This window comes from Caretta caretta, chromosome 9, assembly GCF_965140235.1.
Source record: "Caretta caretta isolate rCarCar2 chromosome 9, rCarCar1.hap1, whole genome shotgun sequence".
Lineage (NCBI taxonomy): Eukaryota > Metazoa > Chordata > Testudines > Cheloniidae > Caretta > Caretta caretta.
The window spans coordinates 57,207,153-57,220,703 of NC_134214.1; the positions used below are offsets into that span (position 1 = coordinate 57,207,153).

General features: G+C 46.1%; 1 protein-coding gene across 3 annotated transcripts in view; it reads right to left on the reverse strand.

Moving 5' to 3' along the window:
• Nucleotides 1-13,136, reverse strand: part of VAMP7 (vesicle associated membrane protein 7) — a 51,934-nt gene extending 38,798 nt beyond the window's left edge. The window contains exon 1 of one of the 3 annotated variants that reach the window (XM_048864569.2): nt 13,033-13,136. The gene's annotated coding sequence lies outside the window, so the exon portion shown is untranslated. Of the gene's footprint in view, nt 1-12,975 lie in introns of all 3 variants that reach the window. The other 2 variants (XM_048864568.2, XM_048864570.2) reach the window with 2 other exon arrangements.
• Between the last annotated feature and the right edge of the window lie 415 nt (nt 13,137-13,551).

Below are 13,551 nucleotides of genomic sequence, written 5' to 3' on the forward strand. Positions count from 1 at the left end.
CTTCCTGCAGCCGTTTAAACAGACCAGAGTTCCTGAAGATGTGAGTGTCATGAACCTTTCCCAGCCATCCCACGTTGATGTTGGTGAAACGTCCCTTGTGATCCACCAGTGCTTGCAGCACTATTGAAAAGTACCCCTTGCGATTTATGTACTCGCTGCCTTGGTGGTCTGGTCCCAAGACAGGGATATGCGTTCCGTCTATAGCCCCACCACAGTTAGGGAATCCCATTGCAGCAAAGCCATCTACTATGACCTGCACATTTCCCAGTGTCGCTACCTTTGATAGCAGCAGCTCAATGATTGCGCAGGCTACTTGCATCACAGCAACCCCCACAGTAGATTTGCCCACTCCAAATTGATTCCCGACTGACCGGTAGCTGTCTGGCGTTGCAAGCTTCCACAGGGCTATTGCCACTCGCTTGTGAACTGTGAGGGCTGCTCTCATCTTGGTATTCTTGCGCTTCAGGGCAGGGGAAAGCAAGTCACAAACTTCCATGAAAGTCCCTTACGCATGCAAAAGTTTCAGAGCCACTGGGAATCATCCCAAACTGCAGCACTATGCAGTCCCAGCAGTTTGTGCTTGTTTCCCGGGCCCAGAACTGGCGCTCCACGGCATGAGCCTGCCCCATTAACACCATGATCTCCAAACTGCCGGGGACCGCGGTTTTAGAGAAATCTGTGTCCATGTCCTCATCACTCTCGTCACCGCGCTGCCGTTGCCTCCTCGCCTGGTTTTTCATGTTCTGGTTCTGCATAAACTGGACGATAACGCGCGAGGTGTTTACAATGGTCATAACTGCTGCGCTGAGCTGAACGGGCTCCATGCTTGCCGCGCTATGGCGTCTGCTCGGGTAATCCAGGGAAAAGGGGGCGAAAAGATTGTCTGCCGTTGCTTTCACGGAGGGAGGGTTGACTGACGACATTTATCCATAACCACCCATGACAAATTTTTGGCCCCATCAGGCATTGGGAGCTTAGCCCAGAATTCCAGTGGGCAGCGGGGACTGCGGGATAGCTACCCACAATGCACCGCTGGGAATGTCAACGCTTGCCACAGTACTGTGGACACACACCGCCGAATTAATGTGCTTAGTGTGGACACATGCACTCGACTTTATACGATCTGTTCCCAAAAATCGACTTCTGTGAAATCGGAGTAATTTCGTAGCGTAGACATACCCCTATACTTAGAAAGTTTTTCATTGCTTGAAACCTTCCAGCAGAAAACCACCACATTTACCTATCTAAAGCCCAAATGGAAAAGAAAGCCAAGCCAAAAGTAGACTGGATCCCAAACACAATTGCATCTCTGTACAAGCCAATGTACTGGGTCTTAATAATCTCATGAGAGGCCGAAGCAGACTGGGATTCCTGACTATGATCTTGAAAGAGCAAACGGGACTACAGAACCACCCCATTACGCAGCAAGCGGCTGTCTCTATTAGTGTCTGATTAGGTAATAGCTAGAGTACAAATTATGCTTCCTCAGCATAAGCCAAGAATCCACTGGAGACTGGATGCGTAATGGCCAGCAGCTAGTCTGGACTAACTTGTGGCATGTCCTTGACAAGTCACCTAACCTCTGTCAGTTTCCCCACTTGGAAAAAAAATGAGGCTGACCAGGAGGCATATGTTAAGGCACTTTATGCTTTTGGATGAAAGTTGGTGTACAGATGTAAGTATTTTTTCCTTTCCACCTCCCTCTTACACTTCCTGGGCTCCTTTTAGGTGAAAACTTTAGAGACTCTCAACACCCCTCCTTAATCTACCTCAAGGAATGGTATGACACCCCACTACTTCAAACAGAAGTGGGGAAAGGACGCAAACTGCATCTGCAGTAGGAGAAGAGAAGGAATCAAGCTTGAGTCTCCCACACTGCAGTGCATAGCCACCACTGAGGCACTACAGGTCACTGGGTAAGAGATGCATTTTGGTCTAACAGGAGAATGTCATTGATTGATTCAAACAGTATGTCATAACTAGGAAAAAAAACCCATGACTAGGGTTGCCAGGCATCCAGTTTTTGACTGTAACGCCCAGTTGAAAAGGGACTCTGGCGGCTCCATTCAGCACTGCTGACCAGGGCGCTAAAAGTCTAGTTGGTGGCACAGCGGGGCTAAGGCAGGCTCCTGGCCTGCCCTGGCTCCGTGCGGCTCCTGGAAGCGGCTGGCATGTCCAGCTCCTAAGTGCAGGGGCAGCCCCCACAGCTCCCATTGGCCATCTGAACAATCTGGATAAAATCTTCCCCGCACCTACAATTATTTGTGCTATTCTTAAATGCTAATGTTAAAGAGGTTCCACCCTTCTTGTGGGTGGTTGGTTTCAGAGCGGTAGCCGTGTTAGTCTGTATCAACAAAAAAACCGAGGAGTACTTGTGGCACCTTAGAGACCAACAAATTTATTTGGGCATAAGCTTTCGTGGGCTAAAACCCACTTCATCAGATGCATGCAGTGGAAAATACAGTAGGAAGATATATATACACACAGAACATGAAAAAATGGGTGTTGCCATACCAACTGTAACGAGACTAATCAATGAAGGTGGGCTATTATCAGGAGGAGAAAAAAATTTTTGTAGTGATAATCAGGATGGCCCATTTCAGACAGTTGACAAGAAGATGTGAGTAACAGTAGTGGAAAAAATTAGCATAGGGAAATAGTTTTTACTTTGTGTAATGACCCATCCATTCCTAGTCTTTATTCACGCCTAAATTTAATGGTGTCCAGTTTGCAAATTAATTCCAACTCTGCAGTTTCTTGTTGGAGAATTGCGACTTTTAGGTTTGTAATTGAGTGACCAGGGAGGTTAAAGTGTTCTGCAACTGGTTTTTGAATGTTATAGTTCTTGACGTCTGATTTGTGTCCATTTATTCTTTTGCATAGAGATTGTCCAGTTTGGCCAATGTACATGTCAGGGGGGCATTGCTGGCATATGCTGGAGTGCCCCAAGGGATGGTCCGGGCGCTGGTTTTGTTCAATATCTTCATTAATGATCTGGAGGATGGTGTGGATTGCGTCCTCAGCAAGTTTGCAGATGACGCTAAACTGGGAGGAGAGGAGATATATTGGAGGGTAGGGATAGGATACAGAGGGCCCTAGACAAATTAGATGATTGAGCCAAAAGAAATCTGATGAGGTTCAACATGGACAAGTGCAGAGTCCTGCACTTAGGACGGAAGAATCCCATGCTCCGCTACAGACTAGGGACCGAATGGCTAGGCAGCAGTTCTGCAGAAAAGGACCTAGGGGTTATAGTGGACGAGAAGCTGGATATGAATCAACAGTGTGCCCTTGTTGCCAAGAAGGTCAATAGCATTTTGGGCTGTATAAGTAGGGGCATTGCCAGCAGATCGAGGGACGTGATCGTTCCCCTCTATTCAACATTAGTGAGGCCTCATCTGGAGTACTGTGTCCAGTTTTGGGCCCCACACTACAAGAAGGATGTGGACAAATTGGAAAGCATCCAGCGGAGGGCAACAAAATTGATTAGGGAACTGGAACACATGACTGATGAGGAGAGGCTGAGGGAACTGGGATTGTTTAGTCTGCGGAAGAGAAGAATGAGGGGGGATTTGATAGCTGCTTTCAACTATCTGAAAGGGGGTTCCAAAGAAGATGGATCTAGACTGTTCTCAGTGGTAGCTGAGACAGAACAAGGAGTAATGGTCTCAAGTTGCAGTGTTGGAGGTTTAGGTTGGATATTAGGAAAAGCTTTTTCATTAGGAGGGTGGTGAAACACTGCAATGCATTACCTAGGGAGGTGGTGGAATCTCCTTCCTTAGAAGTTTTTAAGGTCAGGCTTGACAAAGTCCTGGCTGGGATGATTTAATTGGGGATTGGTCCTGCTTTGAGCAGGGGGCTGGACTAGATGACCTCCTGAGGTCCCTTCCAACCCTGATATTGTATTCTATGATGGCATATATCACATTGGTAGATGTGCAGGTGAATGAGCCTCTGATGGTGTGGCTGATGTGATTAGGTCCTATGATGGCGTCCCTTGAATAGATATGTGGGCACAGCTGGCAACGGGCTTTGTTGCAAGGATAGGTTCCTGGGTTAGTGTTTTTGTTGTGTGGTTGCTGGTGAGTATATGCTTCAGGTTGGGGGGCTGTCTGTAAGTGAGGACTGGCCTGTCTCCCAAGATCTGTGAGAGTGAGGGATCATTCTTCAGTATAGGTTGTAGATCCTTGATGATGCGCTGGAGAGGTTTTAGTTGGGGGCTGAAGGTGACGGCTAGTGGCATTCTGTTATTTTCTTTGTTGGGCCTATCCTGTAGTAGGTGACTTCTGGGTACTCTTCTGGCTCTGTCAATCTGTTTCTTCACTTCAGCAGGTGGGTACTGTAGTTGTAAGAATGCTTGATAGAGATCTTGTAGGTGTCTGTCTCTGTCTGAGGGGTTGGAGCAAATGCGGTTGTATCGCAGAGCTTGGCTGTAGACGATGGATCGTGTGGTGTGGTCAGGGTGAAAGCTGGAGGCATGCAGGTAGGAATAGCGGTCAGTAGGTTTCCGGTATAAGGTGGTGTTTATGTGACCATTGTTTATTAGCACTGTAGTGTCCAGGAAGTGCATCTCTTCTGTGGACTGGTCCAGGCTGAAGTTGATGATGGGATGAAAATTGTTGAAATCATGGTGGAATTCCTCAAGGGCTTCTTTTCCATGGGTCCAGATGATGAAGATGTCATCAATGTAGCGCAAGTAGAGTAAGGGCATTAGGGAATGAGAGCTGAGGAAGCGTTGTTTTAAGTCAGCCATAAAAATGCTGGCATACTGTGGGGCCATGCGGGTACCCATAGCAGTGCTGCTGATTTGAAGGTATACATTGTCCTCAAATGTGAAATAGTTGTGGGTGAGGACAAAGTCACAAAGTTCAACCACCAGGTTTGCCCTGATATTATTGGAGATACTGCTTCTGATGGCTTGTAGTCCATCTTTGTGTGGAATGTTGGTGTAGAGGGCTTCTACACCCATAGTGGCCAGGATGGTGTTTTCTGGAAGATCACCAATGGATAGTTTCCTCAGGAAGTCAGTGGTGTCTCGAAGATAGGTAGGAGTGCTGGTAGCGTAGGGCCTGAGGAGAGAGTCTACATAGCCAGACAATCCTGCTGTCAGGGTGCCAATGCCTGAGATGATGGGGTGTCCAGGATTTCCAGGTTTATGGATCTTGGGTAGCAGATAGAATACCGCTGGTCGGGGTTCTAGGGGTGTGTCTGTGCAGATTTGTTCCTGTGCTTTTTCAGGGAGTTTCTTGAGCAAATGGTGTAGTTTCTTTTGGTAACCCTCAGTGGGATCAGAGGATAATGGCCTGTAGAATGTGGTGTTAGAGAGCTGCCCAGCAGCCTCTCGTTCATATTCCAACTTATTCATGACTACGACAGCACCTCCTTTGTCAGCCTTTTTGATTATGATGTCAGAGGTGTTCCTGAGGCTGTGGATGGCGTTGTGTTCTGCATGGCTGAGGTTATGGGGCAAGTGATGCTGCTTTTCCACAATTTCAGCCCGTGAACATCGGCAGAAGCACTCTAGTAGAAGTCCAGTTAATTGATTAGTCTCATTATAGTTGGTATGGCAACACCCATTTTTTTATGTTCTGTGTCTTCCTACTGTATTTTCCACTGCATGCATCCGATGAAGTGGGTTTTAGCTCACAAAAGCTTATGCCCAAATAAATTTGTTAGTCTAAGGTGCTACAAGTACTCCTCATTTTCCTTCTAGTGGGGAAAGAGGGAAGTAAGGCATCAATCCCTTACAACTAAAGCTTTGAATATTTAATGTATCAAATATGTACCCTCAATCTCTAGGAATATTTACAGTCATTAGAAGCATAACATTTAGAAATACCCAAGCTGTACAAGACCAACTCAAAACTTCCTGGAAGAAAATCTGGAACTACTTAGACAGCTTATTTAGAAAGAGCCTGAGTGTCTAAACAGGCCTTGCAACACACTCAAGGCAAACTGCCAGCCCAAGAGGGAGGGAAAGGAGGATGGATACATTACAGAGTTGAAGGCATCTTTCAAGATGACTCTGCCAGATTTGAAATCTGGGGTCTCTTAGCAAGAATCTCAACTAATTTCAACTGCAGGCTGATGGATAAAAGAAAGGCTATCTGCAGAATAATCCAGGCCCAAATCACAGAGTACCTTGAACCATTCCCAGAAACAAGTTAGTGACCCAAACTTGGGCAAACTACAGCCCGCGGGCCAAATCCGGCCCTTGGGACCATCCTGCCCTGCCCTTGAGTTCCCAGTCGGGACGGCTATCCCCCGGCCCCTCCCATGCTGTCCCCACTCCCCGCAGCCTCAGCTTGCTGCACCGCCAGCGGCGTGATTGGCTCCGGCTGGGCGGTGGGGCTGCGAGCTCCTGCCGCTCTGAGCAGCATGGTAAGGGGGCGGGAAGCAGGGGGGGTTGGATAAAGGGCAGGGGATTCTGGGGGGCAGTCAGGGGACAGGGAGCAGGGGGGGTTGGATAGGAGGTGGGGTCCCGGGGGGAGGGGGTGGTCAGGAGACAAGGAGCATGGGGAGTTGGAGGTTCTGAGGCAGGCAGTCAGTGGGAGGGGGCCATGCTGTTTAGGGAGGCACAGCCTTCCCTACCCAGCCCTCCATACAGTTTTGCAACCCCGATGTGGCCCTCAGGACAAAAAGTTTGCCCACCCCTGTAGTAACCAGTATAGTGAAAATACAGATGTGCAGAAGACCAGTAAGTGAACAGGTTTCAGAGTAACAGCCGTGTTAGTCTGTATTCGCAAAAAGAAAAGGAGTACTTGTGGCACCTTAGAGACTAACCAATTTATTTGAGCATGAGCTTTCGTGAGCTACAGCTCACTTCATCGGATGCATACCGTGGAAACTGCAGCAGACTTTATATACACACAGAGAATATGATAGTCTGCTGCAGTTTCCACGGTATGCATCCGATGAAGTGAGCTGTAGCTCACGAAAGCTCATGCTCATATAAATTGGTTAGTCTCCAAGGTGCCACAAGTACTCCTTTTCTTTTTAGTAAGTGAACAGGTTGCTGCTTTCTGCATTAGCTGAAGTTTCCCAGTAATCTTTCAGAGAAGACCCAAGAAACTGAATGACTAACTCAATCAGGAGGTGAGGAAGAGAAAAGGAAGAAATCATGAGACACTTTACAGTTTCAGTCTTCTACAATTTGGGGTTTCATACTTATGCAGTCAAGTACCCCAAAATGCACTACAGCGCTTGGCATCGTTGATGAAAAGCGGCAAGAGACTTTGCAGAACTAAGGCCTAGACTACAGATAAGTGCTGAGAGAACTGAGTTAGATTGTTTGCTCATTCTTCATGCTCGCATGGAGCAGGGATCAATACAGACTGTCAAATATAAAGGGAAGGGTAAACACCTTTAAAATCCCTCCTGACCAGAGGAAAAACCCTTTCACCTGTAAAGGGTTAAGAAGCTAGGATAACCTCGCTGGCACCTGAGCAAAATGACGAATGAGGAGAGAAGATACTTTCAAAGCGGGGGGGGGGGGGAGAGAGGGGGAGAGGAAGAAACAAAGGTTCTCTCTGTCTGTGTGATGCTTTTGCCAGGAACAGAAAAGGAATGGAGTCTTAGAACTTAGTAAGTAATCTAGCTAGATATGTGTTAGATTCTGTTTTGTTTACAGGTTTCAGAGTAACAGCCGTGTTAGTCTGTATTCGCAAAAAGAAAAAGAGTACTTGTGGCACCTTAGAGACTAAATAAGTTGTGCTGAATGGAATGTATATTCCTGTTTTTGTAACTTAAGGTTTTGCCTAGAGGGACTCTCTATGTTTTGAATCTGATTACCCTGTAAGGTATTTACCATCCTGATTTTACAGAGGTGATTCTTTTACTTTTTCTTCAATTAAAATTCTTCTTTTAAGAACCTGATTGCTTTTTCATTGTTCTTAAGATCCAAGGGTTTGGGTCTGTGTTCACCAATGTAAATTGGTGAGGATTTTTATCAAGCCTTCCCCAGGAAAGGGGGTGTAGGGGTTGGCGGGGGGGGGGGGGGAAGACGTTTCCAAGCGGGCTCTTTTCCTGTTATATATTTGTTAGACGCTTGGTGGTGTCAGCAATAAAGTCTAAGGGCAAAAGGTAAAATAGTTTGTACCTTGGGGAAGTTTTAACCTAAGCTGGTAAAAATAAGCTTAGGGGGTTTTTCATGCAGGTCCCCACATCTGTACCCTGGAGTTCAAAGTGGGGAAGGAATCTTGACACAGACATAGCACACTTATGTCTCTTTACTCAACAGTACTTCCCCCACTCACTAAGGAGAATTCCATAGTCTTCTTTGACTAGAAGACTGTGGTTACAGCTCAGAACTGGGGGTGTGAGAAGAAAGAAGGGAATTCTCATAAGCAAACTCGGAAAATGCAGCTAGATTAAATTACTCAGACTAATTATCAATGGTTCCCTATCAAACTGGGAGGGTGTATTTAGTGGGGTTCATAGGGGTCAGTCCTGGGTCTGGTACTATTCAAAAATTTCATTAATGACTTCAGTAATGAAGTGGAGAGTATGCTTATAAAATCTGCAGATGACACCAAGCTGAGAGAGGTTGCAAGCACTTTGGAGGACAGGATTAGAATTCAATATCACCTTGACAAATTGGAAAATTGGCCTGAAATCAATAAGATGAAATTCAACAACAAGTGTGAAGCACTTCACTTAGGAAGGAAAAAAAAAAATCACAAAATGGGGAATAACTGAATAGGTGGTGGCAGCACTGTGGAAAAGGATGTGGGGATTACAGCAGCTCACAACTTGAATGAGAGTCCACAATGTGATGCAGTCGCAAAAAAGGCTAATATTCTGGGGTGTATTAATAGGAGCGTCATACGTAAGGTAAGTAAAGTAACCGTCTTGCCCTCTACTCAGCATTGGTGAGGCTTCAGCTGGAGTATTGTGTCCAGTTCTGGGCACCACACTTTGAGAAACAAGTGAACAAATTGAAGAGTCCAGAGAAGAGCAGCAACAGTGATAAAAGGTTTAGAAAATCTGACATATGAGGAAAGTTAAAAAAACTGAAACGGTTTAGTCTTCAGAAAAGACAACTCAGGGGGAACTAGTAACAGTCTTCAAATCCTGTTAAGGGCTGTTATAAAAAGGACTGATCAATTGCTCTCCATGCCCACCAAAGGTAGGACAAGAAGAAATGGGCTTACTCTGCAGCCAGGCAAATTTAGATTAGATGTTAGGAAAAACATTCTAACTCTGAGGGTGTTGGATCATATTAAAGAAGTTCTGTATTAAAATCACAAATGAGTTTGATTCCCCATAGTTTAAATTCCAGGGTATGACTAATTAAGAGGTCTCTTGGTTTTTGGTACTGTTTCTCTCCCTCTATGTGTGAAACTTGCAAGCTGCTAATTGTGTTAGTACATTCTAAGACAGAGTCTGTTCTCAAAGCAATTCTTTGTAACAACCACCACTCACACACAGAGAGAGACTCAAAGCAATACTCTGTAACAACAGAAACAGCACCCAGAGACTCCCTGCCCTTTTGTTGTATTCATCTCGCTTTGTTAACAATTGTGATTAAAATAGAAATAGAGGATGTATGTGGATAGATGCTTGGTGTGGGTAATAACTGAATGATCAGGGAGGTGCCAGCCTAAGAATGCAGTGTCCATCGGCTGAAGAAGGCGTCAAGTAGAAATAACCAGAGGACCCCCAGAGGGCAGACTGGAATCCACCCAACAGCCTCAAGAATGGGAGAACCAAAGAACAAGATAATATCTGGCAGCACGGAGCCATCAGGAATGTGACATCTGCTGATTGATTCAGCAACAGCATGATGAAGCAATTCCCATAGACTGGCAGAGGAAGAAATTCCTATAAAAATGGACTCTAGAAAGTGAGAACTTTGGGGTCTGATTCTGCAAACCAACTTCTAGGAGCATCAGATGTGCATCTGACAAGGCCCTGCTCCCTCCTCATGTCCAGGCCACCTGGCCAGTGGCTTGGCATGAGCAACTCTAAGGCTGGTAACTATGATAACAACCTTGCAGAACCTGTGTGTGTGTGTTTGTATAAATGAATGTGTGAATAAATATGAGACTGAATGGAATGTTATAGCTATAACTAACTGCTTACTATGATTCTTTCTGTATTCACAATAAATGTGGTATTTTGCCTTTTCCCCTTTAATAGGATCCTGCTGGTTTTTATTTTATTGGTATAACAAGGGTAGCTCAAGCATAAATTCCCTAGGGAGGTTGTGGAATCCCCATCGTTGGAGGCTTTTAAGAAGAGGTTGGACAAACACCTGTCAAGGGTGGCCTAAGTTTACTTGGTCCTGCCTCAGTGCAGGGGACTGGACTAGCTGACCTCTAGAAGTCCCTTCCAGCCCTAGATTGCTATGATTCTATTTGTTTGTGCGAGGCACAAAGAGACACAAGGGATACAGAACACAATCCCTTCCCTATCACTTTGTTGGGAAATCTCCTAAGGTCACCACAAAAACAGTTTTCTCCAAATCAGATTCAGTACAGACAATGCATGGTATGTATTGTTCTACACTACATACTGTTAACAAAACTAGCATGAGCAACATTTCTATCAATAGACTACATATTCCTTCTTGACTTCTATAGTGGATATTTAAACTTGATGATTCCAGCAGAAAGTGAGCCAACCTTCAATTTAGCTCTCCGTCATTTTCGTTAATTTAAAATGAGGAAAAGTTTTTATTCTATCCTCTAAAGCTTCCACGTGGCTCTTAGTTTATTTTGACCTGACAGGTGTCCCTTTAAAGATATTCTTACCATTACCACCACCTTACATTAAAACAAATGTGAAAATCTAACATCCTTCTGTACTTAGGCTGTTTATTTTTTGCATCTCTTAGCCTGAGCATCAGAACACAAAAGCTGCCATGATTGGTCAAACCAGTGTACCATCTGGTCAGGCAGCCAGTACAAGATGTTTCACAGAAAACTGAAAGAAACTCCGTAACAGACAATTATGAAATAACCAGTTCCTTAAACTAGTTTCTTCCTAGCTCATCATTTAACAGTTGATGTATGTTCTGAAACATGAAGGTTTATATCCCTTCTGTTTTTCCCTCTGGCAAATGTAACTGTAGATTTTCTCATTACCCATGAGAGCATCTAATCCTTATTCTGAATCCAACCAAACCACTGGCTTAAATTATATATAGTGACATTTAGTTCCAGAGATTAACTAAAATAAACTGGCCTGTTGCACTTTGCATACCTAGTCAATTTCATACTCAGGTTCCCATGCACTGACACAGTCTTCCATAGTTCAGGCTATTTAAATACAAGCCAAGAGATTTTCCACTGAAATTTTTGTTGTGTCACTGATACGTTGCTACCGTTTTTGAGTTCTGTAAAACCTTGCTTTTACTAAATCCAAGGTTGATCATTCTCTCACTCTGTGTCCCCTTTTTAGTGTTTAATTACTGCTGAGAGATAAGAACTTACCAACCATAGACTGAAGGGGAAAAAACAAAACAAAAATAAAACAAACTTTCCTTACAAATTCCATCAAGTTCATTGACTAGCCTCCCATCAAAGTCAGCCTTCATTCTACCTCTCTAACTCCTTTTGCCAATGAAATTAATAGGCAGCAGGTTTAAAACAAATAAAAGGAAGTATTTCTTCTTACAACGCACAGTCAACCTGTGGAACTCCTTGCCAGAGGATGTTGTGAAGGCCAAGACCATGACAGGGATAAAAAAGAACTAGATAAATTCATGGAGGATAGGTCCATCAATGGCGTCTCTAGCCTCTGTTTGCCAGAAGCTGGGAATGAGTGACAGGGGATGGATCACCTGATGATTACCTGTTCTGTTCATTCCCTCTGGGGCACCTGGCACTGGCCACTGTTGGAAGACAGGATACTGGGCTAGATGGACCTTTGGTCTGATCAAGTAGGGCCATTCTTATGTTCACATAAAAGCCCACATGCAAAGTCACAAGCTAGCGGACTTCCACAGTCTTCTAGTTTCCACTTCCAGCATCCCCCTATGAGCTAAAACCAGAACACATCACTCAATGCGAGCACCTAGCCAGAACAGGGGAAAACCCAGCAAACTTAGTTTTCCTTTTTGTAATTATTGAGTAATATTTGTTTTCTTTCCCACCCCCTCAACTGTCAGTTTATGCCAAAATATTTAGATTTGTACAAGCAGAATATTAGGACTGTTTTGAGGACTGGCGTTAAAAACCCTTTTGAGGAGTTTACAAGCTCGGAAAGGTAGCATTCACCCATACACCAAAATCTGAAAGTGAAACCAACAAGCTTGCCCAGCAGAAGAGAAATGCAATAAGTAAACAAGATAAAGACAGGCTACAGAACAAACAGCACCAACAGGGAAGGTTAAATGAGATGTTTAGAGTCCTTCCAGTCAGCAACTTCAGGTGTTGTTAGTGAGACAAATCAGGAAGGCTGCAATGTCTCTCTGGGTGAAGCTTCCTGGCAATACCCCACAAGTGTACACACAACAGCCACCAACTTGGACACCCCACGCCTCCTTGATTCCACAGAAACTAGCAACAAATGTTACTGCATGGTAAGTCTTCTCCATCCTTTCGGTGGAAAGCCCCTGGCTCAGCCTCTGAGCATTAGCACTCTCCTTGGGTGGTAACTCCCACTCCTTCTACCTGTCCCCGCACACTCCCTCCTCCTGCCTCTAGTCCCCACTTGGGCCCAGCCCCACAACCCCTCCTCCTGCTGCTTTATTGCTCCTCCTGTCCTACTCCCGACCCCAACGGCCTCCTCCTGTCCCCCCAGTCCTACCCTTACTTCCATCTGCCCCCAGGGCCCCTTCCACCTTTCTTCTGCTTTATTGCCCGCACCCCTTCTCCTCCTGCCCCCCAATCCTACCCCTCCTCCTTCTGTCCCCCAAAGCCATTCCCCAGACCCACACCCCGCAGCCTCCTCCTGTCCCCCAGATTCCTTCCTCCTGCCCCACCCCCTCTTCTTGCCCCTTCCCCCAACTCCCGCCCCGCCCCCTCTCACCTGCACCCGCGGCCTCGCTTTCCGGGCGGGGAGTCCCCAGCCCGGCGCGCTGTTTACCTGCCGGCCCCAGTCGCTTTCCCCTCCGTTCGGCGAGCACGTGCACTTCCGCCGGGAACGCTCCCGACTCACGGGAAATGTAGTCACCAGCGCGGGGAGCGGGCCGCTTCCGCCCGAGCCGCGCTGCACGTTGGGAAACACCACCTACCCAGGCGCTCTGCCTGCTGGGTATTGTAGTTCTATTGTGAGCGTGCCCGGCTCTTTGTGAGAGGCGCCGCCGAGAGCCCAGAGCGGCAGCGAGCAGCGGAGGGGTAAGGGACAGCTTCCCCCGGCTGGCTCAGACTGCCCAGCCCGTGTCCTCCTGGGGCCTCCCCAGACCCGCTGCCGCAAATCACATTCAGATTCTAGTTCGAAGCGACTCTCGGAGTACCCCTCAGAGCAGCAGCGTCCGCTAGAGGGCCCCCACCCCAGCATCTAAGATTTAGTTACAAGTATTTTCAGTAAAAGTCATGGACAGGTCACGGGCTATGACTTTTTGTTTATTGCCCTAACTTGTTCATTACTTTTACTAAAAATACC